General features: G+C 47.2%; 2 long non-coding RNA genes across 3 annotated transcripts; one reads left to right on the plus strand and one right to left on the minus strand.

Annotated features, from left to right (window-relative positions):
* Positions 1–1,717: 1,717 nt before the first annotated feature.
* LOC146050119 (uncharacterized) lies at positions 1,718–9,622 on the minus strand. Its single transcript, XR_014466265.1, has 3 exons — positions 8,798–9,622; positions 2,796–2,899; positions 1,718–1,825 (listed from the first exon to the last, which is right to left on the minus strand). It is a non-coding gene; the product is annotated as an uncharacterized LOC146050119 (long non-coding RNA).
* On the plus strand, positions 9,158–22,630 carry LOC146050117 (uncharacterized). 2 transcript variants are annotated; one of them, XR_014466263.1, is made up of 3 exons: positions 9,158–9,476; positions 20,322–20,382; positions 22,363–22,630. It is a non-coding gene; the product is annotated as an uncharacterized LOC146050117 (long non-coding RNA). The 2 variants fall into 2 exon arrangements; XR_014466264.1 differs by lacking the exon at positions 9,158–9,476 and adding an exon at positions 9,492–9,641.
* Positions 22,631–26,484: the final 3,854 nt, after the last annotated feature.

The raw sequence follows: 26,484 nt of genomic DNA on the forward strand, positions 1-26,484 counted from the left end.
TCTTGCAACTTCTGACAAAAGTAATCGTTTGTCTTAAGTGCAGCAAGATCTTATCGCAGATGTCTGACTTTCCTCCAGAAGCTGCGTGCGTTTCATTTCCGTGTCAGAGAAAGCCCAGCAGCCAGCACCATGAATGACTGATAGGGAAGTGAGCTCTCTGTAATACAGAGCGGAGACACAGACACATTACAATCCGCTCTCCAAGGGGGAGATGTGTCAAGCCGTGTAGAGAGTATCCTGTAGCAATGAATCAGCTTCTCACTATCATTTTATAGAGTATACTGGACAAATGCTACTTAAGCTGGGGGCACATTAGATGATAGTAAAAGACGGTATGCACGATGTTAGCGATATTTTCCTGCTTATCGCCTAGTGTGTATGCACTATGGCTCTTATTCTGGTTGACCCGCTCGGATGAGAATTTGCATCATTGTGAGTCACCCTAACCCGGCCTTGCGAATGGTTAGCCGATCTGGACCAGTCGCAATCGGGATTTGTTCCCAAGGCTTGGGAATGGATGTTTTACATGAACATCCATTCGCATGCCAGTGGGAACCTTCCCCATCTTTCGACAGTTGCCGACCATGGTATGATGGTGAAGGTGCACGCATATGTAAGGATGGTCCAGAACACCCTTACATATATGTGTAGCATTGCAGGGAATTGGGCGGGCAGCTGATATCTGGTTATGTCAGCTGTCCGCCCCCTGCACGTGCATCACAGACGCATTAGTATGTGTACGCCCAGCATTTTCATGGGAACGCCCATGAAACCCTGGGCATTGACATATGCTAATGGCCCAGTCCGATACCCCACGCCCCTCTCCCCCACCCGGGGGAACAGACTTTTCGAAGAGTTCGGACACACCCAGATTATACACACATGCGCAGAAATGCTGCTGAGCATGCGCAGAAAAAAAAATTTGTCCCCGAGCGGCCACTGCAAATGAACCAGAATAAGGGCCTATATCTTTAACGATGCACGTTCCAGAGGGTCGTTAGCAACGTTCTCTGCCTCATCTGTACATGCTGCGCAATTCTGACTATATCGTCAATCACAGTTATGTTCCTGGGATGTGGCCACTGAGCAATATCATAGAATCATTTAGTGTGTATGGCAGAGGTTCCCAAACGTGGTCCTCAAGGCACCCCAACGGTCCAGGTTTTAGGTACATCCATGGCTCAGCACAGATGGTTAAATCAGACTGACTGAGTTACTAATTAAGTCACCTGTGGCCAAGCATGGATATACTTAATACCTGGACCGTTGAGATGCCTTGAGGACCGCGTTTGGGAACCTCTGGTGTAAGCACTATGGGGGCGATTCTGGATTCACTCGCAGTGATCTGAACTCTGCCCCGATTTGTGCATTCGCATTTCTGCCCATGTGCAAACCCCATCAACGAACGGTTGTGGGAGTTACACACTCGCCGGGCCGTTCACAGTGGGGAGCGAGGGTCGGGTCAATGACGGTGCTGGGCCATGGGAACACCCAGCATTTTATGGACGTCCCTAAACGCTGAGCATTCCCATAAGTACACAGGGGTCCAATGCCTGCCGGGGTCATGTGACATCAGCCACCCGGAGTTTGCAAATAAAAGTAATTTGAGACTGACTTTTATTCATGAAGGCAGGACAAATCATTCACTGGATGGCGACCATCGAATGATTTCTCCTGCTAGCGGCTCATAACGATGTTCGCAGCTTATCGAACCAACCTGAATCGGCCATGGGCAACTCCTCCCCCTCTTTAGATGTGTTGATAGATCCCCTCATAGTCTGCTCAGACAAAACTGCTGCACCCCGATAAACTCATTTCTGAGTGTCTGTAATAAAATGACAACTGGTCACAGTATACAGACTTGCCGAAACATTATAGCTAAATAATAAATGCCCACAATATAGTCATCAGCATTTTATAATAAGCCTCATCCGAGTATCAAGGCTCCACTAGCACAACGAGCTGACACTCTAACGGTTCGCTCATTCATCCAAGTAGTGACAGACGCAACTGCGATTCGCGGTCATAGAAATGTATTGATATATGCTGGGCATTCCAGAGCATGGACTGGGAGATGGCTACTCAAAGACACGGAGTTCTGGGCGTGTGAAGGTAGTGTGGTGGGCGTATAGCGGGGTTGGTTATGAAGGCTGATGCCTAGTCGCTCATACTGGTGGCCGTATTCCAACAGGTAATCTGTGCCCAGCGGGGGATTTATAACCATTGGCAGCATCTGAAGATGAACTAAGCGGGTGGTTGACTCTTAAAGATGCACAGAAGGGGGCGTCCCAGTACTTGCACAGTCAGAGGCACGGCTGTATACAGGGAAGGGCTGTAACTGGCATTAGCATAAAGTGGCAGGTGCGCTGAACATTTGATGGGACTCATTAAATAAGGTCACCTGGTGGCTCCATCAATTATTCTGAGCACCTCAACCAAGAACACAGGCTATGGAAGAAGAGATCATAGAAGTCTTTCAAAGTGCAGCTGCTCGGCAATGAGAGGTCTCCGTCACGCTCTGCGAAATTGCTGCTGGTCAAAAAACGGGACAGGGGAATACTGGAATCAAAAAGCTTTGGACCAATGACAGTATTTCTTACATATCTTCATTCAGAGAACCATAGCTATCCATGTGAACACCACTGGACCAGTGATGCCTAAGCTTGAATGCTTATTGGACCAGTCCAGTACAGAAATGTTACTAAACAATGCCGGAGGCAAGGCTACGCTACAGTAAGACAATTTCTTCATAAAACAAAAATAGCAAGAGAACACTCAATAACAGTGAGACTTACCCCTCTTCATGATGCCAGGTAATGAGGGCGCACTATCACATACACCCGGTGATCGCAGACCAGCCGATGATTCCTGCATTCCATGACACATTGAAAGGGAGATCCTGCCAGAGACAAAAAGAACACTGGGTCAAATAAAGGTTCCAGACATATAAAGAATATCCCGCGGCCTAATAAGCATTGCTATAATTAGTACATTTAAGGGTGTAACTAAACATTGTGTTCATTAACTTTGTCTTATTTAAAAAAGCTGGAAAAATATATTTTTAACACAGTTATTTGCAAAAGAATAGAATATACCACTGTGGCTGTACTCAGAAGGACACAAAGAGGATGTACAACCTGACACCACTCACAGGGATCTATAATACCCCTATTACACCAAAATTCCCGGATCCGGCCCGGCATTTGGAAGAAGGATTCAAACCGGGTCAGATCCGGGATTTACACTGCGGTGCCCACCCGCCGTGCAGACGGAGGTGGCGCTTGGAGATGACATCATCTCCAAGCGACAGGCCAGGACAGTGGTCATCCCCGCTGGGACCACCGATCGCCGTGCTGGGGGCAGCCCAGCACCAAGGTAAGCTGCTGGGCTGCCCCAGCCCCCGTGCACCCCCCCAGCCGTCGTCCGGGAGGTGAATGGATGCCACATACAGGCATCCATTCACCTCCTCTGCTGCCGCCTACGCTGTCGGCAGAGTATAGCAGACAGCAGTGCAGGCTGTCTGTGCCCCCCCCGTCCAACCTGCGGACACTGTGGTCCGCAGGTTGCACGTCCCCCATTGATGTAAATAGGAGCCGGGTCGGATGACCCGGCGTACCCATTTACACCGCCCTCTACCCATAGGCGTGCGCAGCCCATTTTATTAGGGGGTGCACCGTCAAAATGTTGCGCCCCCCAGCCAAAAAAGTCAAATAAATGAAGAATTGCTGTGTTGTGGGAGCATTTTATCTCAGCCATGAGTACTGCTTATATATACATGCACACACAATATGAATACTTGAGAAAAAATTATATATATATATATATATATATATATATATATATATATATATATATATATATATATATATATATATATATATATATATATATATATATATATATATATATACACACACACACACACACACACACACATATAAAAATAATGATCAGACAGGTCAGGCCAGGGGACGGGAAATCTTTTTTAAAACTCACGTTTTGTGCAGTGCCAGTGACTGAACTCTGCAAATGCTGCTGCTTGGCCTGAAGAGGTGATCCCACGGGAAGAGCTGTGTGCAGATGCACATGGTAGCAGCCCTCCCACGGACATCTTGATTATTGGCAACGCTGCTGCAGCAAGTGGCAGATAAGGCATGTGGGGCGGCCACCACGCACTGACCGCTCACACAGTCGCACCTGTGAATGCGGTAGCAGTGGTCCAAGGTGGACAGACATCCAACCTCACCACCCCGGACCACCTGCACTTCCGCCAGTCCTGGCCGCAGTTGTCAGTCAGGGCAGCAGGAGGAGCCGGGAGCGCAGCACCGCAGCTCCCTGCAGACTCGCTCCCCCAAGCCTGCGGACCCATTATTACACGCACCACTGTGCGTCACGGCGTCCATCCCCCCCGCGCTGGTTCAACGCGTCGGAGGGGGGGTGGCCACAGTCCGGGGGCAGCAGCATCAGACTCTGACCCCTCTGAGTGACAGCGGCGGCCATAACTGGGGGGATCGGGGACATGCGTGCAATCGTGTGGGGGGTGCCATTAGGAGGTGCCTGTGCACCCCTGGCACCCCCCGTGCGCACGCCTATGCCTCTACCCAGGTCCTAGCTAAGTTCTACCCATGTCAGGATCTTGGTAGAAGTCTTGTGTAAAGGGACATGGCATGGCGAAGACCCGGGGTTTTGCGGCGGTGTAAAAGGGGTATAAATCTGTTACTTTCTGTATCAGTGATACTGCAGCCTCACATCACTGCTCTATGCTGCCTGGGACCCTGCTCGTCCCGCTATGTAACCCTTAGTCTGTGGATCCTGTATCAGTGTGACAGCTGCCTCACATCACTGCTCTGTGCTGCTGGGGACCCTGCTCCTCCCACTATATAATTCTCAGTCTGCGGCTTCCTGTATCAGTGTGACGATGGCCTCACATCACTGCTCTGTGCTGCTCGAGACCCTGTCCCTCCCTCTATGTAACTTATAGTTTGTAGATTCCTGTATCAGTGTAAAGGTGCCCATAGACGGTCCGTTCATCGGATCCGTTCGGCACTTATATAGTACACATCAGATCGCATTGCATGCACAATGCGATGAACAGCTAGCACAAAAAGTATGTGAAGCACATACTTTTTGTACCGTACGATGATATGCGCGGGAGGGCGCATCTCATAGTACAGAACGGATGGTCCGGGGACGGACCGTCTATGGGCACCTTTAGGCTCACATCACTGCTCTGTGCTGCTGGGGGACCCTGCTCCTCCCACTATGTAACTCTCAGTCTTTGGCTTTCTGTATCCATGTGACAGCAGCCTCACATCACTGCTCTGTGCTGCTGGGGACACTGCTCCTCACACTATGTAACGCTCAGTCTGTGGCTTCCTGTATCAGTGTGACAGCAGCCTCACATCACTGCTCTGTGCTGCTGGGGACCCTGCTCCTCCCACTGTGTAACTATTAGTCTGTGGCTTAATGTATTAGTGGGTTACAAGTAACAAGTACAGTAAAATCCTTAATATTAAGACAAATAGGCAATGTTGAATTTTAAAACCATTCCCTAAAGAATATTATGCTTTTCAATACAAAGTTAATGTAAAACAATATCCTGTGATGGCAAGAGCAGAGGAAAATATGACCAAGGCTCTGAGAAGATGATCAGGAGGGGAGGGAGGGGGGGGGGGGGGGGTCTCAGTATTCTGTCATAGATGTAGGTGAAAGGTATTATACAACTTCACAAGACCTGTGGGCCAAACACTTCCAGTTTTCTCTCTTTAGGATATTTGCAGCATTTCAGTAATTGGCAGATGAACAAACATTTGTGTAATTAATCAGCGCAGAGAAAGCCAAACTTAATTGCTGCTACAAAGAAATTTATGACTATCGGTGTAACATCTCGGGGGAAAAAAAGAGCTGAAATCCTTATGTGCCTGACGTTTCCGGGTTCCGCAACATGTGTCTGCCTGCGTGTGGTATTCCTGTACGGCCAAGTCACCCAAACTGTCACTAGAACATATCTTTATAGGTACAGTATGGGTCATTGAGTCGACCAACCCAAGATTGACATGCATTGTGTCGACCACTTGGGTCAACATGGATTAGATTGACACATGGATTAGGTTGACATGTGGAAGGTCGACACAGGAATTAGGTCAACTGCGACAGTCAAAAGGTCGACATGCGGTTTTTACTTTTTTTGTCCGAATGTCGACATGGACACCCTATCAGTGCATTGCTGCGCTCGCCATGCTTCGGGCACAGTGCCCTGCTTCGTTCGCCACACTATTCTATTCTCCCGCCATGCTCTAGTGCAGGGCTGGGCAACACCGGCCCTCCAGATGTTAATGAACTACACATCCCAGCATGCCTTGCATCAGTTTCAGCATGGCCACATAGCAAAACTAATGCAAAGCATCCTGGGATGTGTAGTTCATTAACATCTGGAGGGCCGGTGTTGCCCAGCCCTGCTCTAGTAGATGATATACCGCCTGTCGGCACAAAGAAAAAAGTGAAAAACCCATGTGGACCTAATGCTTGTGTCGCACCTTCCATCCATGTCGACTTACAACCGTATATGAACATTACTCCCCGATGTAGCAATGTATTGGAATAAGAAGATTACACAGCCACACAATTGCAGTACGTGGCCGACCTGTGTTCTGGCCTTAAGACGTGGCAGGTGGTAGGATATAAACAGCAGACAGCACTGTGTGACTGGTTACCCATGGTACATGCCAAGCTGATACACAAAACACTCGGCTACTGTCCTATGTATCCCTGCCAGTGTCTGGCACAGATGCCAGCTTCCATGCACAGTGCCAATGAAACCTTAAGAAAACTCTGGAAGATACTGGAGAGAGCCGAAAAAAATGTTTTCCTACTACCCGGCTACAATATACCAAAGGTCCTTATGGAACTATAAGCCCATTCCGATTGGTTAGCGTTGGTTACAGCACAATGCAATTAAAATTCCAGCGGTGGGCAGGCAGAATCCCAATGCTGGAATTTTGACGGCCATCAGAACACCGGCGCAAGAACTTTCAAATGGATCAGTGCGCGTTTGGGTCAGGTTGGGGAAGGGGTTTTGGTTAAGCACTAAGGGTAGGGTTAAGCCCCGTACACGCTGGGTGATAAAATTAACGGTATTGGTCATTATTCCGCACAGTGCACAACCAACGGACGACGCGTGCTCTCATGGGTCATAAACGACCAGCGCTGCTCTTTAACGAAGGCCGCGCTGCATGGTGCAGCATGGCCCTCCCTCCCTCATAGCTGTTATTCGTCACATGCTGGTGCAGGGTCGTAGGTGCCGCAGGTACATTGCCTAGTGTGTACAGGCCATCAGGTTCAGACTGCAGGGGTCAGAGATTTAGGCTGCAAGCAGGGCAGGTTATGGTGCGGACAGTGTTAAATCACTTACGGAGCCCCTGTCGGGGTTCTCTGTATAGGGATGCAGGGGGTCAGTCTTTTGACTAGGGGATGGCCATAGACCATTCAAAATCATTGATGGTTCATGGCCGATGTCGAATACTTTTGCCATCGATGGGGGAGAACCAGAGGGTTTCCCTCCATCGATGGAACAGCAAAACTGTGAAACACCTGCGAAGCCCTGCCCCCGTGTTTTGATTGGCCTACAGGCCAATCAATCAAACACAATGGATAACCATTGATATGTAAAAATATCGATGGTCAGCCATTGCATAGTTTAGCATTACCGATGGCCAGTTGCAGTATTGCCATCGATGGCATCCAACGATGGCAATCCCTACTTTTGACCTCCAGCATCCCCACCTCTGGAGATATTGTATGTATAACCTCACAGCCATAGCAGAGTCTACCTAACATTGCCTGTACCCAGAGTTCCATTTTGGCCTCACAACCGCACAGCCCCCAGTTACATGTTACATGCCCTAATCATTCGCGACCACAAACTCAAAGAGCTTCCAAGTCGGATATGTCCTGCAAACCTAGCAAAGACCCGAAGATTCCTCCTCATTCACTTCCATGGAACGTTCTCTCCGAGGATCCATCTGCACATACTTATTTCCCATCCGGACTTCATGCAGGTTCTCTGGATGAAAACTTGATGAAAAACTGATGGAAAATAAAGCAAATGGCCCTTAATGGCAGCACTTGTGCGGTCACACACAGCGTGTAGCATTGCTGGTGCACATACATATTTCATGCAGGGAATAGGGGTCATAAACATGAGATCCATACCAAGCCCACAGAGGAAATGATACCTGCTGGAGAATAGCCTTCATTTCCATCTCAGCAACAACACAACAGAATATATTTACAGGGAATCAATACATCGCTCCGAATTCATATTACAGTATATGACAGACTATCCAGTGACCTCCTGCGCTGTGCAGGTTAGTGCTAAGGCTACAACAGACATGGCAATGGGACAGTACAATGCAATAGACACAACGCAGGGACTCCAGGCCCACACAACAAACACTAAATATATAATATTTAGATCTGTACTTTCCATTCGATATCAGTTTCACAGTGTACACATTCAATCTACTGGATTGTATTCGATATTTCCTTGCCTGCAGTCTATTTTTCTTTTCGATATAAAAAAAATCGGAGCACGCATCGAATCAAATGCCAGTCGAAAGTGTCCTAAAAAACATTTAATTTCAATTCTATTTTACTTCTATAAGCAAATATCAAATCGAAAACAGGGAAAAATCGAAGCGTGTGTACACAGCTACACACACACACACACACACACACACACACACACACACACACACACACACCTACTGTATGTAAATAGTGATCTAGTTGGGATTACCATGGTGCAGGCAGGGGTTTGGAGAAGAGTTCCTGAGGTTGGAGTTGGGGATCCTGGGTTGTAGGCCGGGGCTGGAATTTGGTGATCCTCATGTGGGAGTTGGGGTTCCGGGGGTGCAGGCCAGAGTTGGGGAGACTAAGGTGCAGGCTTGGGGTGGAAGTTGGGGATCCTGGGTGCAGGCCTGAGGTGGGAGATGGGAATACTCGCAGGAGTTGGGATACTGGGGTGCAGGCCTGAGGTGGGAGTTGGGGATCCTAGGTGCTGACCTGAGGATCACGGGGTGCAGGCCTAAGTTGGGGGGATAGGGATACCCGCAGGAGTTGAGATACTAGGGTGCAGGCCTGAGGTTGGAGTTGGGAACCCCAGATGCAGACCCGAGGATTACGGGGTGCAGGCCTGAGATCGGGATACTGCTGGGGTGCTGGCCTGAGGTGGGAGTTTGGGATACTGGGGCCCGTCGCCGGGATTACCATTTTTTGGAACCCCGCAGGGAATGCTGGTAAGTGGTAACTGGGCCCGGGCACTCGGAGAGACGGTCACGGGAGTAGCCGGTGACGGTCTCCCACTTCCCGCCGACACCTCCCTCCCAGGCGGAGCCTGACATCCACCTGCTGACTCTCGGTCTCGCTCCGGAACCTCAGCAGAAGCTCAGTCAGCCGGAATGCGGGCGAGGAGGACGGTGAGTGATTGTTACTTGAACCCGCGTTACCCCAGAGATAGTCCCAGCACGTCCGCCAGGACAGAAGACCCCCCTCCGCCCCTACATGAAAGTGTCGGACGGGACAACTGGGACTTGTCCTACAGCTACTGGAGACACTCATTGATTCTGCGTCACTCCCCTAATGTTAGGTTATAACATGAATTACAGTGACACCAGCCAGGCTTCCTTTACCATATACCTTATTATACTATACTGTACCATACCTTATTATACTTTATCATATCTATACCTTATTATACTATACCATACCTTAATGTACTATATACTATGGTATATTACAGTGGTAGCCAACCATAGCCCTCGAGAGCTACCAACAGTTCACATTTTCCAGACAACCAAGCTGCTGCACAGGTGCACTCATTACTCACTGACACATTTTAAAAGATACACTTTAATTACTTAACTTGTGGTTCTGTGAGGAGACCTGCAAAACATGCACTGTTGGTAGCTCTCGAGGACTAGGGTTGGCTACCCCAGGTATATTACCTTATTACAGTGGTTCTCATCCTCAGCCCTCAGGACCAACCAACAGTTCACATTTTCCAGGTCTCCACACAGAATTCCAATGAAATAATTAGCTTCACCTGTGGGTCTTTTAAAATGTGTCAGTAAATAATGAGTGCACCTGTGCACCTGCCGGGTGACCTGGAAAACATAAACTGTTGGGGGTACTTGAGGACTGAGGTTGGGAACCATGGCCTTATTATACTATACCACAGGGGTTCTCAAACCCGGTCCTCAGGACTCCACCAGTTCACATTTTCCAGGTCACCTGGCAGGTGCACAGGTGCTCTCATTACTCACTGACACATTTTAAAAGATCCACAGGTGGAGCTAATTATTTCACTTGCGTTTCTGTGAGGAGACCTGCAAAACATGCACTGTGTGGGATCCCGAGGACCGAGTTTGCGAACCTGTGCTATAACTTACCTTAAAGTACTATACTTTGGTATATTCGATTCTATACCACAGGTTCTCAAACTCGGTCCTCAGGACCCCACACAGTGCATGTTTCACAAGTGAATTAATTAGCTCCACCTGTGGATCTTTTAAAATGTGTCAGTCAGTAATGAGTGCACCTGTGCACCTGCCGGGTGACCTGGAAAATGTGAACTGTGTGGGGTCCTGAGGACTGAGTTTGAGAACCCCTGTTCTATACTATACTCTAAACAGGGCCACACATGCATTACGCAGGTTCTGGTGCTGCTGATTTGAAGCATGCATGTCACCTGGTTTTAATCAGTCACAGAACCTGTGTAATCCATGTCCCCCCTCATCTTCTATTCAAGATAGGATGTTGCCCATAGCAACCAATCAGATTATGTTTATTTGGGTACTCTTTACTTAGAAGGGCGGCCATCTCGGGCATTAAATGCACTAAAAAATCAGGTGCGATGCGACAGACGAGATGCCCGAGATTTCCCATAGGGAAAATCGGGTTAAATGCCTCAATTGACCCAATTTTTCCATAGGAAACAATGTTAAATGGGCCACAGAGGCCAAATAGGCACCCTGAAGTGAATAATGGCCACCCGAATTGTTAACGCCACCCCACGATCAACGTCAACCCGAAGCGTGGCGATCGCAGCGGTACGCGTCCTACGACCTTTTCATAGCCCCACTATCCACGTCGGCGTGGAGTTGAGAATAGAAAGTGTGGCGAGCCACCGAGCCCGAAGCGTGGCGAGCGCACGCGGATACCTTCACAGGTATCCGCGTCCCCTCGCGGGCTTCACAGCTGTCCGCGGGGCTCGCTGCGCTCGCCACGCTTCGGGCTCGGTGGCTCGCTGCGCTCGCCACACTTTCTATTCTCAACTCCACGCCGACGTGGATAGTGGGGGTATGAAAATGTCGTAGGACGCGTACCGCCGCCCCTCGTGGGCTCGCTGCGCTCGCCACGCATCGGGTTGATCGTGGAGTGGCGTTAACAATTCGGGTGGCCATTATACACTTCAGGGTGCCTATTTGGCCTCTGTGGCCCATTTAACATTGTTTCCTATGGAAAAATCGGGTCAATTGAGGCATTGAACAGGAAAATTGGGTCAATTGAGACATTTAACATTGTTCCCTATGGGAAATCTCGGGCATCTCGTCGGTTGATCCACCCGATTTTTTAGTGCATTCAATGCCCGAGATGCCCGAGATTTTTTACTAACGATGCCCACGATCAAAATCGTGGGCGCCCTTCTAAGTAAAGAGTACCTTTATTTGTTTATCACCTGCTGTGACGGCGAGCAGTGCTGATAGCTTGCAGGTCAGTATTCAACTGACCCCCCCTACACTTGCCGTTTCCACCTCGCTGGGTTTTTCCAGTGAGGTGGAAACGGCGAGTGCAGCCGTCAAAATAGTGAGGGGGCGGGCTTGGTGTATTAGCGGCAAACCTGGCCTTTCGGGAGCATTCTTGCCGTCCTCTGACAGCGAGGGTCACCCCAGAACATAGAATAGGGTGAGCGGGTTAGATGGCGAGGATGGCTTGTTTTTGGCGATCCTCGCTGAAAACTAGCCAGCCTCCCCACAGAAACCCCCTCGCCGGCAGCATAGAATGCCGCCCGCAGAATCTAATATGGGCAACATCCCATATTAGTAAATTGACCCCATGTGTGTAACGTGATGGTGCTGTAATTTGTCCTATCGTTTGGACCTGCTTAGAGTTTTTCACAACGTATATGTGTAAATTGGAGATCTTTATCTGTATTAAGTCAGACTGCCCCGATCTGTGTATAACTCGCCATCATTGCCCATTCGTATTGGCAATATATTGATTTATCTAACAAAGTATAGCACGTGCATATTCCGCATTGCTTTTACAGAGAACGTATGGCCGTCACATGAGAGATCAGCGTAAACTCTGTCACCTATTTAGGGGTTGCAGTTGTGCCACATGCAAATGGCACACCCTGAGGACAGTGGGGAAATGTCTGTGGTATTGTTTTGATGCCCATCACTGCAGCATATGGGCCTGGGTTCTGCTATAAAGTAGTGGTTCCTAAAGTCAGGCCCGTCACACAGGTCCACATTTTCCAGGTCATTCGGCAGGTGCACAGGTGCGTTCATTACTCACTGGCACGTTTGAAAAGTTCCACAGGTGGAGCTAATTTCTTCACTTGCGATTCTGTGCTGGGAGCTGCAAAACACTGTGTAGTGTCCTGAACAGTATTCTCTTTCTGGCACTAATTGATTTGGTAGCTATAAGCCTCTGTATGGCTCAGAGATGATTATAAATAAAATATAGTATAGTCCTCAGGACCAAGTTTGCAAACCTGCGGTACTTATAGAGCAATGGTTCCTAACCTTGGTCCTCAAGTACAGTTCATGTTTTCCAGGTCACCCGGCAGGTGAACTCATTATTTACTGACACATTTTAAACGATCCACAGGTGAAATTTAATTATTTCACGTGTGATTCTGTGTGGCGACCTGGAAAACATGCAGTGTGTGGGGTTCTAAGGACCGAGTTTGAGAACCTGTGGTATAGACTGAGCAATGGATCCCAACCTCGATCCTCGAGTCCCCCTCTACAGTTCATGTTTTCTAGGTCACCTGGCAGGAGCACAGGTGTTTTCATTATTCACTGACACATGTTAAAAGGTCCACAGGTGGAGCTAATTATTTTAGTTGCGGTTCTGTATGGAGACCTGGAAAACGTGAACAGGGGGGGGGGGGGGTGTCACCTTTTCTTATGTTGACATTGACAATATACTGTCAGCCTATGACCTGGAGACCAATGGATTACAGGTAGGGAGATGTACTGCAAGATGTGCAGACAGTTACTCCAGGTACACGTCATCTAATGTGTACAGCCGACCGTGCACCACTGTGGGTCACTCCCTGGGTCATCATTGGGTGTGCTGCAGTACGGTGACCCAGATAATCATGTGTGTGCAGCAAAACGTGCCATCATCCGCCATAGCGCATACAAATACGCACAAACTCAGTGATACTGTTTTGGTGAAATAAATATGTTGCAGGATTTGTAAAGGAATTGTGCCCTAACATCCGGGACAATGATGGTCATCACTCCATAGCCCCAAAGCTCCCCAACATTTCCATTGCACCTGGGTCCGGGGATGCGCACTAAATTATGTTCCAGATGTGATTACTGGGGAAATGTCATCAGGCCCCTCTGCGGGCTGAGGGAAGTGTCCAGACTTGCAGCCAGGAATTCCTGTGCACGTGGTGATTCTGTGGGATTGTCACACTGGTGCAGCTCAGGCTTGTCTATGATCCCGCTGTGCAGATATGTAATGTCAGTAGTGAAATGTATCCTATCCTAGGGTTCCGTCCCCCTCTCCCAAAGATTATTGCAGAGTTCCATGGTAAAATTGGAAATTCTGTCATCAGGAATACGAGGATGCGACAAATGACAGCATATGATCACCTATCTAAGGTCTCTGATAATAGTGTAAAACACCCAGCTAAAAAAGGTTAGCGATTGTGACTCTTACCTTTTTAATACTAAACTCACCATTGGCCCATCTTATGATGGAATGGCCAAACTTCAATACTGCAGCGCTGTCTGGGACATAAATAAGCCCTGAATCAATGGTTCAATCATGCAGAGATTTTCCCAAAGTGGATGTACGAACCTCACTGACAGAAGCAACCGTGGTGAGGATGCATGCAATGGACACAAAGGGGAAATTTACTATAGATAAGAGTTCTATTTCAGGTGGGATGTTGCTATAGGCAACCGGTTGGTTGGTCACAGCAGAGAGCAACACCCCAGGCAGGGAAGAGGAACTGCATGGGATTTGGAAGATTTAAGGTGCTAGCATGCGCACTTAGCATCACACACTGGGAGTTATTCTGGTTCACCCGCAAAGGCGAATTCACTCTCTGATGGACAAAACCCAATGCACTGCAGGTGGGGCTGATGTAACTGCACAGAGAGAGTTTGATTTGGATGGGTTTTGTACTTCAAACTGATATCTACCTTCACAGAAACAAAATAACACCCAAATCTAACTCTCTCTGCACATGTTACAGTACATCAGCCCCACCTGCAGTGCACATGGTTTTGCCTATTAGAGAATGAATTTGCCTTTGCGTGTGAACCAAAATAATCCCCACTGTGCAGTATCTTCACATTTAGAGTGGCATGTACTATAGCACTGCCATCCGGCCGGGCTCCCTGAGTGTGGCGGAGGTTTTTGTAGTGCTCCCCGGTACCAGAGACTGAGAGATACAACTGTTGATTTGAGAGGACGGGTTCCTCTTCCTCCCTGTTGTTGGGGAATGATGGATCTGGAGCTTGTAAGAAGTCCCTGTCTTTGTGTGTTAGAGCTGGGTAAGATGGATGGCTGTTCCTGATTGCTTCATGTGTGTCATTATTAGTGCAAAGAGCAGGGGTCAAGTGAAACGAGAGAGACTGGGGGATTAAGGCTTATTTCTGAGACCATGAGAGATGGAGACGTAGGAAACATAAATGAGAAGCAGATTAGTACAGGCCTTTGAAGTCCTTCATGGCTGGAGAGCGAAGGCACAACTGGTCCCCAGTTTAGAGAGGCCAAAACCCTGTAATTTCCGCCGACAGGAGACCTAGATCGTCTCCTCTGTACGCAGGCATCTGTCATTGCAGCCCCCCCCCCCCCCCCTGCTGAGTGACTAGTGAGATCATCGTTGCTTAGGCCTTCTTCCATTCTAAACTCTTATGCTCACCATGGCAGAGAGAGGGCAATACCGTATGACATGTTACCCATTATTCTGTCACAGATGAGCCTGAACGTTGTCCTGTGTGGCAGAGATGGCTGCATCTTGTAGCGCACCTGCCCCTGTGTGTGTGCTTGCCTTGCCATTAGTCACCATCATCAACACGCACTGGCATCCATGGGTTCCCAAACTCGGTCCTCGGGACCCCACACAGTGCATGTTTTGCAGGTCTCCTCACAGATTCATAAGTGAAATAATTAGCTCCACCTGTGGATCTTTTAAAATGTGTCAGTGAGTAATGAGTGCACCTGTGCTCCTGCTGGGTGACCTGGAAAACGTGAACTGTGTGGGGTCCTGATGATGCTATACAAGGTGCAAAAGCAATCAGAAAGTAAGCATGTTAAGGTGGCCATACACACGCAGATTTATCTTCAGATCTGGCTGGTTGGAACAAAAACCTGGTTATGGATGAGAGCAAATGACAGTTGACCATTTGCTTGGAAATGCTGGAAAACTGACAAACTGTCACTCATCCATAACCATGTTTTTGTTCCAACCAGCAAGATCTAAAGATAAATCGGTACTTATGTAATATCTGGGCTCCCGTTTTTCTTATGAGACTGCGTCCCCTCGCGGGGCTCGCTTCGCTCGCCACGCTTCGGGCACGGTGGCTCGCTGCGCTCGCCACACTATATAAAATCATAGTTGGATAGTAGGGGTATGAAAAAATGGGGTGCATTTAACATGGGAGCCCAGATAATACATAAGTACCGATAAATCTTACTAGTGTATGGGCAACTTTAGACTTGAACCAAATCTGCAGAGCCTGCAATGGCATATACCAACCCTCACTGCACTGTGCCTATGGGAGAGCAGCCCAGCTGCGTCTCATCGGTCCCAAGGGCAGGTGCAACTGATGTGCTTATGACTGCAATGCCGGCTGTTGCATGTGCAGTAAAAAAAAAAAAAGCACATAATGGCCCTTATTCTGGTTCACTCGCAAAGGCAAATTCCTTCTCCAGTGGAAAAACCATGTGCACTGCAGGTGGGGTAGATGTAACATGTGCAGAGTGAATTAGATTTGGGTGGGGTTTTGCTTCAAAGTCAGATCTACAGTATATTGCAGTGTAAAAATAAAGCAGTTAGTATTTTCCCTGCACAGAAACAAAATAACTCACCCATATCTAACTTTCTGCACATGTTACAGTACATCTGCCCCCCTGCAGTGCACATGTTTTTTTCCATCTGAGAAGGAATTTGCTTTTGCAAATGAACCAGAATAAGGGTCAATATCCGCTCTGCCAGCACATGCTCGTTCAGCACCGCATCAGACCCACAATGTATTAAGAAGTATTTTTGCACTACTGTCTCAGCAGGCATATATATATATTGCATTTGCACCTTATGCAAAGAGATATAGACCAAACTGTGCTATAAATACCATAGCACAGAGTGACACCCAGGCAGGAAAGATTTTGGAAGATGCAGGGTGCTAGAACACTAATCCAGATGGTTTAGCCCGTCAGATGCATAGCCGTTTGACCATTAAATGGATTTCTCCCTGTTTTCAGCTAGACTTAATCTGGGTACACATATATACAATCGTCGGGCCGTTCAATTGTATAGGTGTGTACGCTGTCCCGACTCCCTCTGTACGAGCGATAAACAGCCAAAAACGGTCTTGTCCGTCCATACTCGGTCGGTCGAAGGTTCAGTGCTGTTTAATTTTCATCCGACAGGACGGGTCCATATCGGAACAAAAGTGCAGTGTGTACGCACGTTCGATCGATATGCTGGCCGTTCTTCCGACTATACTGTCAAAGCTGGAACACCCATGGGGGCGTTCCATAGCTGCATGATCTCTCCTACAGCACAGCATGTAGTCACTCTCTCGATTGCATGATGGTTAACACCCCTGCTGCACAGGTACTTGTAGTGCCACGTAAAAAGTTAAGTCCGACAAACCGCTCTGAAGAACGGTGTATCTGGCCGTCTAGATGTAGTCAGCCGGCAGGGTGACTAGAGACAGACATACGGCAAATAGCCGGGGTGCGCGTCTAAATGTAGTCAGCCGGCTGACTACATCTAGACGCGCACCCCAGTTATTTGCCGTATGTCTGTCTGTCTGTCTGTCTCTAGCAATGACAATGACAATCGAGAGAGTGTGTACAGTGGTACAATCTTTTTCTTGCGACTGTTTGGACGGGAGTACATCGGACGTCGCAAGTAAAATTGTACAGGTGTGTACGCGCGTATCGATTGTTTGTGGATGGTCCAACACGTCTACGAACGTTCGCAAGAAAACAGGGATTGTATAGATGTGTACCCAGCTTTACTCATAGCTGCAATGGCCGTGGGGAGAAGGAGGCCGCAGCTGACGTCAGCAGCCCTCTCTCCCAACGGCCGGGCAACGCCTGCGTTTTTCGTGGCACTCCCAGAAAACACAAACACACAGCGCCTGGCAATCAACTTGCAAAATAGCATTGGCGGTGATCGCAAGGATGGCTCGCACGTGCGCGGCCATCCGACAATCGCTCAGGCTGCGGATTTGCAGCTGAGCAAATGAATCTGAATCATTCCCGTTGTCTGGAGGTCCCGCAGGCAATTAGAAATAACTGAGTGAAGTGTCACAGGCAGTTTGTGAGAAAGAGAATAAAGAAATACAAATTGAGTGTAATACCAACATGCGACCTTTTAACAAGAGAGATATTTTGTAGGGTACTGGGTTGGCGGTGCTCCCAAAAGATTCAGTGAGATAACTGAATTAAATGGGTGTCTTTTGGAGAGACATAGAAAGAACGACAAGGTTTTTGGGGCACACTTGAAATGAAAAGATGGTGAAAGGATGGTGTACATATGAGTAATTTAAAATCTAACCTTTATTGATTACACTTAAAAAATATACACACGTCAAATTTCGAAAATAGGAAATAAATTATTCAAAACAATTTGATAAAGTTATATATAAAAATTCATCAACGCAGGCAATTCGTCCCGCAGGCAAGGCAGACCAATCCTCTTTGTACAGAGCATCTTTGGTACGCTATAACACCGTCCATTTATGGCTGAGCTATTAATCGGCAGTATAGCCTTTATAAGCTCCGCCAATCGTGGAAGATTGGGGTTGACATTGGAATGATCCCGGCATTGTTATGGGGTGCCGTTTCTGGCGTCCTACGCACAGACCGCTGTGTCCTCACGTTCAGAAGCGGAGGTCGTATTTCCTTTGGTGACTGAAATGCTGCTGTGAGTTTTTTCCCGTGTTTAAGATAATACTGAGAAGCCATATTTCTTAGCCCCCCTTTGCCACCTGACACGCATGTAATGAAGGTGTCTGGGTGATTTAAGCCTCTTGCCGAATCCCAAACGACCTCATCCCGCACTGAGCGTTGTTGTATTTGTGTTGGTGTGGGCACAGGTAAATAGATAAGGAAAAGCCATTACCAAGCTCGTTTGGTCTGGGTCATTACCCAGAATGCTTGCTGCTGGTATTTGATCATGCTCGCTCTATTAAAGTGTCATTATGTTGCATTCAACACTCAGTGATGTGTGAGCAGTAAATTAGGGCTCTTGGCAGCCTGATACTAAGTCCTCCCTTCACCACTTCCAACACAAAGCTCCTTTTACCCTTTCCTCGCCAAGCTGGCACAGATAGCGTGACGTGACCCAACTTAGCTCTCTTCTTGAGGAACTAAAAGTCACAGCATGCCATGAATCCAGCCTGGACAAATGCTGTATTGTTGGTCAGTTTATGTACAGTATGGATGGTGTTCGCATTACTACCTCACAGCACTGAGGCCATGGGTTCGATTCCATCCATATTCTCGCTGTGATTGAGTGGGTATCCACTGGGTACTCCAATAAAATACTGGTGGGTTAATTAGCTCCTGACAAAGAAATGAACCCTAGTGTGTATATGTGTGCTTACATGTGTTTATGGCAAACTAATACGCCTTTCAGCCATAACAGCAAAATACCGGGTGAAGCAGTTCTACCTGGTAATTTATGTAGTGTGAAGAGGTCATCTTGGGTCTTATATCTGGCTCACCAACTCTGCTTTTTACCAGGGTCATCGACCTGTGTTGACCCTCACAAATTACGTATTTCAACAAATTACCGGGTTGACCGTTTTTAACCCGGTAATTTGCTGTTAAATGTGAAAGGGTACGGATCATTGGGTAGACAGCAGGATGGTCGACATGCATTAAAGTCAACATGCAGGAAGGTCGACAGTCAAAAGGTCGACATGGGTTTTTTTCAAAAAATGTTGTCCTGAATTTCTATACAGTCCACATGGACACTAAACCGTAGCATCACGTCCCCTCGCCATGCTCGGCATGCTATTTTATTCTCCCACCACGCCCTAGTGGATGGTAGGGCATGAAATACCGCCTGTCGGGACATATCGGCTCAAATAAAATGTGAAAAACCCCATGTCAAACTTTTGACTGTCGACCTAATGCTTGTAGACCATCCTGCTGTAGACCTAATGACCGTATCCCGTGTGAAAGGGGTCAGACTGCACCCAGCAAAATGACCCTGTACTCAATATTCTGGGTAATCGTCAGGTCACATGTCTGAAAAGGGTATAAATGCGCCAGTGTCCCGTTGGCCTGGTAATGGTCGACTCATATAAAGGTCGACATAACTTTTTAACACTTTTCGTGGACTTGGATTGGGAAAGCGCTGTTTGCTCGCCACGTGAGGGGACCCACTACACTAATTTGGCATCCACGTGCTCAAATCTACAAATTGACCTATTGATTGTCGACCCTTTATACCATAACCAGTGGGTCGAATGGTACTTAGCTGCCATCCAGTTCTATGTTTCTATATACGTTTAGTGATCATTCTAGAACTCTGCACCTTTCAAAACTCGTGCAGTTCCTTTTTCCTGCACGGGGTGTCGCTTTCTGTTCTGGCGCTTATAGCACATGTCTGGGCTGTATCTCAGCAGTGAGATGCAGGCCATAATGTGCTAGAAGCAACACAGCAGAGAGCGACACCACAGGCAGAAAAGAGAAACTGCGTGGTTTTTTGAAAGTGCAGGATGCTAGAATGAACTCTATACATTTAATTACAAATGAATGTAGTATTGTGCTGCTTTCATACCCCTGTATAATCATTGTGATTGATGTGTTTTTTTGTTTCACAGCCGCTGGTGTGATGTCACATCTCATCCCACGTGACTGTGTCCCCAGCTGTTCTCCGGGCAGGTAAGTCTCATTTCTGCAGTTATGTAATATTAGTGTGTCATTTTATTGCAACAGGCCACACACAGGGGTAGATTTATTAAGCTTGGTGAAGTGATAAAGTGCCTGGTTTTTATCACCGGCCAATCAGCTCCTACCTGTCACTTTCAAACCAAGCCTGTAACTTCACAGTTAGGAGCTGATTGGCCAGTAATAAAAACAAGACACTTTATCACTTCACCGAGCTTAATAAATCTGCCCCTCATTGTGGTGTCACACATGCATTGTTATTTTTCTCATTTATAAATGGTAAATAGTAAATGGTATGATTCTACCCAGAATCGCAGGGGATATGGTCGCTGAGCGACATTATTCACTGCATATGGGGGTGACTGTCGCAAGGAGTGTGCTCCCACAACCAACCCTGCAATAGTCACAGGAGCATGCTCCTGCGACCAGCGGCTTCCCGGCGACCAGCTATGTCCCCCCGCGCCTTCCCCTGGCAGTATCTCCTTTTCATCAGTGACCAGAAATGGAGACACTGAGCAATATGATTGCTGACCAATATATAGCTCAGCAATCCTATTGCTCCGTGTGGAAGGAGGTTAACTTTGCATTTACGATTATCTATGATCCATTGATCTCTTATGGTAACCTGCAATTCTTCTGCTTATATATCGATTTGTTGGATGGAAGTTGCTGTAAATACTTGCAATCCATTGATCATCCTCAGGGGTTTCCTATATTACAGTGATGGCTAACCTTGACACTCCAGCTGTTGTTGAACTTCACATCCCAGCATGCCCATCAGTTTTAGCATGGCCAAATAGTAAAACTGATGCAGGGCATGCTGGGATGTGTAGTTCAACAACAGCTGGAGTGTCAAGGTTTGCCATCACTGCTATATTATCAGGGCCTGAGTTGTTGCTGGTCTTCGCTAGCTGCTCTCAGGGTGGCTAACACCCTGCGGGCGTTTGGGGCCGGAAACGCAGTGTTTTTGGGAGTGCCCAGTAAAAGCAGGAGTTTCCCAGCGGTAGGGAGGGAGGACCGGTGACGTAAGTTTAGACTTACTCTGTGCTGCGAGCAGGGGATAAATCATTCGATGGGTGAGTGATTGTTCCCCTGTGTGCACAGCTCCGAGGGCTGGGGGGTGCGCGCACTGCGGGGCGGCGGCTACCTGCTCCCTGGGCTCCGAACACTCGCTGCGCAGCGATCAATTCTGAATCGGACCCATTATTCTGACAATCTGCCCTGCACGGGGGCCCACTTTTCCCTAATATTGCCAGAAGCTGAGTGTAGCGCATTGTTACTTATTACTGGTTAACGTTTGCTTCACTGACTCTGCCGAGATTTATCTGTGACTTTAATTTGCCGCCGAGCCTGTGCGTCTGGGACAAAGCGCATTTGTATAGTTGATGCCTCTGTACAGTTAGGGATTCCAGATCTATTAAACGCTGTACATTACCTGTAATTGTATTGGTCCTACCGCATATAGTTCAGGTAAGTGGGGAAAGGCTTGGCTGTGCATGCTTGGTTTTCACAAGATGCGGAAGGAAGTAGGCGGAGCTGTAAATAGTGATGTTTCCTCGTGGCAGATAAAAGGTAAGTGTCCAGATTTTTGGGTTTACAAGCAATTTTTCTGGGTCATGCAAGCCTTGTTGAGTTGATGTTTATGATTAGTCAATGGTTAAATATGTTCTGTATACTTTGGCTTTACATAACAGAGGATCAGTAAGGTACACTGTGAGAAGGTAAGTGACTGTAGAAGGTAGGCTGTAGAGGAAATGTGCTCGTCTGTGATGTCACACTAGATTGACACCAATGTCTGCTGTTACTGGTAGGAATGAACAGTATACTATAAGTAACCTATTTATCACACAGTGCATTGCTTATATGTATTGGATATCCCGGTCATGTCCAAGGATTAGTATTACATATTTATAGGTTATATTTGTCACAGTTCGCCCTTTATATCTCCTTCATGTATCCTTCTGTCGATGGCAGTCCTGAGATAGGGTGGCATGGCACAGAACGTCGCCCCTATAGGGAAGCCCTCCAGATGTCCCGCAGATGACTTTGATCGTACATGCAGAACACACGAGATTATAGGGCCACCTGTGCATCAATCTTCAGGATATACAGCCCTTCGCAACATCCATAGATGACAAACCTCCACTCCGTCCTCACCTTATAAATCATGTGTAATTAAATATGCCCTCCCTATTCCCAATAAATCTGGAAGCCTGGCTCGGGGCCGACAACATTGGCTTAACCGCAGAAAATATTACAAAATGATGGCTGTTTAACCCCTTCCCCATGGCTGGGGATCTCACAGAGTGATAAATGAATCCTGTAGGATGGGGGTGGGCTAACCGCTACGTATGTTAGCTGCATTGGGGGGGGGGGGGGTGTAAGATGGAGCAAGATATGGGGAGGTCGGAAAAAAATGGATTCTTATGGCTTCATTCAATTACAGTCTTTTACTTTTGTTTTATTTGCATAAGTTTTAAGCGGTCAGGAGGATTTTGCTGTTTGTAGTCTGCTAATGCCTGGAGTATGTTCTAGTCCTAAAGAGGTTCTAATCTGCAGAACTGTTTGCCCCAGTTCTGCCGCTTATATAACTTTGTATAGGAGCGGACGTCCAATGCCGTATCACAGTACGGACCAGGAAGCAGGAGAGGGGTAAACCTGTGAGTATAGGCCTAACACCCAAACAATCAGCTAAAGACTATCCTGGTCCATTTTTCTGGCATCTGTAACCTGGAGATCTCTGCTGACCGGTGGTAATATTGGGCACACAGACCCGATCCCTGAGTGCGTCCTCCTACGGTTACAGCAAGAAGCATGGACACATGGGGTGAAATTGTATAGGATGAGAGATTCAGAAAGTGATAGATTTGGTAAGAAATCTCCAATTTTTTTAACCCCTTCCTGACACAGCATGTTTTTGCCTTCCTGACAGAGCCCTTTTTTTCAAATCTGACATGTATCACTTAAGTGGGGATAACTTTTTTTTGCTTTTACTTATCCCAGTGATTTTGAGATTGTTTTCTCGTGACACATTGTACTTTAAGTTAGTGGTAAATTTTGGTCGATACAGTCTGTGTTTTTTTGTGAAAAATACCAAAATGTCGTAAAAAAATTGAAAATTTAGCAATTTGCAAAATGTTAAATTTTCTGCTTGTGAGACAAATAATCATACCACTCAAAATAGTTAATAACTAACAAAGACCATATGTCTACTTTATGTTGCCATCATTATTTCAACCTCCTTTTAATTTTTTTGGACACTAGGAGGCTTAAAATATGAATAGCAAATTCTCAAATTTTCAAGAAAATTTCAAACACTGATTTTTTTAGGGACCAGTTCAGTTCTGATGAGACTTTGAGGGACTTGTATGTGAGACACCCCCATAAATGATGCCATTTCAAAAACTGCACCCCTCACAGTATTCAAAACAGCATTTTGGAAGTTTGTTAACCCTTTAGGTGTTTCACAGGAATTAAAACAAAGTGTAGGTGAAATTTCAAAATTTCATTTTTTTTGCAGATTTGCAATTTTAATACATTTTTCTAAGGAACACAGTACATTTTACTAGAGAAATGTGACTAAAAATTGATTCCCCCAATTCTTTTGTTTTCATAAATATCCTATATGTGGCCCTAGTGTGCACCTTGACCAAACCACTCATAATAGAAGGAGCACCTACTTGATTTTGGAGCCTCCTTTTTATGAGATTATATTTTAGGCACCATGTAGGTTTCTAGGCACCATAAGATGCTAAAAGTTAGGAACCTCCCCCACAAGTGACCCCATTTTGCAAACTACACCCTTCAGGGAATTCATTTAGGGGTATAGTGTACATTTCAAACCCCCAGGGGTTTCACCAATTTTGATACAACTGGGCTGTGAAAATGAAAAAATTTAATTTTTCATTTTCACAGCTCAGTTGTATCAAAATTGGTGAAACCCCTGGGGGTTTGAAATGTACACTATACCCCCTGATGAATTCCCTGAAGGGTGTAGTTTGCAAAATGGGGTCACTTGTGGGGGGGTTCCACTGTATGGGTGCTTCAGGGGTCATTCAACCAGAATCTGTGCTGCAAAATCCAAATATCACTCCTTCCCTTCTGAGTCCTGCCATGCACCCAACTGGTATTTTTTGGTCACATGTGAGGCATTGCCATACTCGGGAGAAATTGGGGCACAGATTTTGGGGTGCTTTGTCTCCTTCATTCCTTGCGAAAATGAAAAATTTTGAGCCAGATCTGCATTTTTGTGTAAAAAAATGTAATTTTTTACACAAAAATGCAGTTCTGGCTCAAAATTTTTCATTTTCGCAAGGAATGAAGGAGACAAAGCACCCCAAAATCTGTGCCCCAATTTCTCCCGAGCACGGCAATGCCTCATATGTGACCAAAAAATACCATTTGGGTGCATGGCAGGACTCAGAAGGGAAGGAGTGATATTTGGTGGTGGAATGAATGGTGGGTGCTATGTCGCATTAGCAAGACCCCCGAAGCACCAATACAGTGGAACCCCCCCACATGTGACCCCATTTTGCTCACCAGCTTTGGGAGGGGGGCTGGCGCTGCGGCTGGTGGGAGGGGTGCTGGCGCTGCGGCAGCCGGGTGGGTGGGAGGGGGGGCTGCCGGGTGGGAGGGGGGGGGGCTGGCGATCGGTGGTGATCGGTGCTGTACTTAACAGCACCGATCACTGTATATATATGTGTGTGTGTGTGTGTGTATGTGTGTATGTATATATATATATATATATATATATATATATATATATAGTTCATTTCATCCCATATAATTTCAATTATAATTCATAAACGTTTCTGCTGCTGTGCTGCGGCTGGCGGGGGGGTGGGAGGGGGGCTGGCGCTGCGGCTGCTGGCTGGGTGGGAGGGAGGCTGCCGGGTGGGTGGGAGGGTGGGCTGCCGATCGGTGGTGATCGGTGCTGTACTTAACAGCACCGATCTCTGTGTTACCGAGCGGCTTAACCGTTCCTGCCCATGCAATAGCAAGGAATGGTGCCGCCAAACAAACAATCTAGCGCTTTAAATACTAAACTATATCTTTAATGATCTCATTCAGTGACCTCACCAGGGCCCCGGCCGAACATGCATTTGCCGACGGAATAGTCATATTTGCATGTTCAGACGATGGGGGGATCGCAAACAGCCGGCGGCAGTGCACATCGTTAGTGTTATACTGGGTACACACTAAACGATGTGCATATTTTATATAACAATATCGTTATGGGGCATATCGTTGACTAAAATCGCATTGTGTGTCCCTAGCTTTAGTCACAACACAGTGCGGCTAGGGTGCACCAGGAGACTGCTGAGTAATTAGATATTTGACTTGTATATCTGTGTGCGGCCAGAGGTAATTTGACATGGAAAAATGCTGCATCCACTTCATATTAGTGCTTCATGTACAGGATAAGAGACTCACTCACACAGGATAAGAGACTCACTCCCATCGACCAGCACGGACGCGTCACATCACATTGTAGCAAAGAGTCATTTGGGCCAGAAAAATACACCTGCTGCTAGCAGAATCTCATGTGCGAAGAAGGGCTGTTTGGTGTGACTGCAGCATAGATGTATAAGGACATCTGTATGGACTAACCACATCGGCGGGTCGTAATCTTCAGTCCACATGATCCGCTGATGAGGCATGTCCACCCCCTATGTGTTCCAAAGTGCGTTCCGTGAGAAATAAACGCACTTCCCCATTGTGAATATAGGTGTATTGGCTGTATCTTGACGGGTTGGGATCGTTTGGTCGAATGCATTATGGTCGAATGTCATTACATCGAATCCATTAGGTCGAATTGCTAAAAGGTCGACATGATTCTAGGTCGACATGGGAAAAGGTCGAAATGATTCTAGGTCGAAAGGTCATTAGTTCGACAGGTCATTAGGTCGACAAGGTCATTAGTTCGACATTGTCTAGGTCGACATTCACAAAGTCGACATGGGGTTTTTCACTGTTTTTTTACCTGAATGTCAACACAGTCGACATGGACACAGTTTAAAGTGCACTGCATCCCCTCGCATCGCTCGCTGCGCTCGCTATGCGTCGGGCACGGTGCCTCGCTACGCTCGGCACACT

Source organism: Crinia signifera, chromosome 12, assembly GCF_055691185.1.
Source record: "Crinia signifera chromosome 12, ASM5569118v1, whole genome shotgun sequence".
Taxonomy (NCBI): domain Eukaryota; kingdom Metazoa; phylum Chordata; class Amphibia; order Anura; family Myobatrachidae; genus Crinia; species Crinia signifera.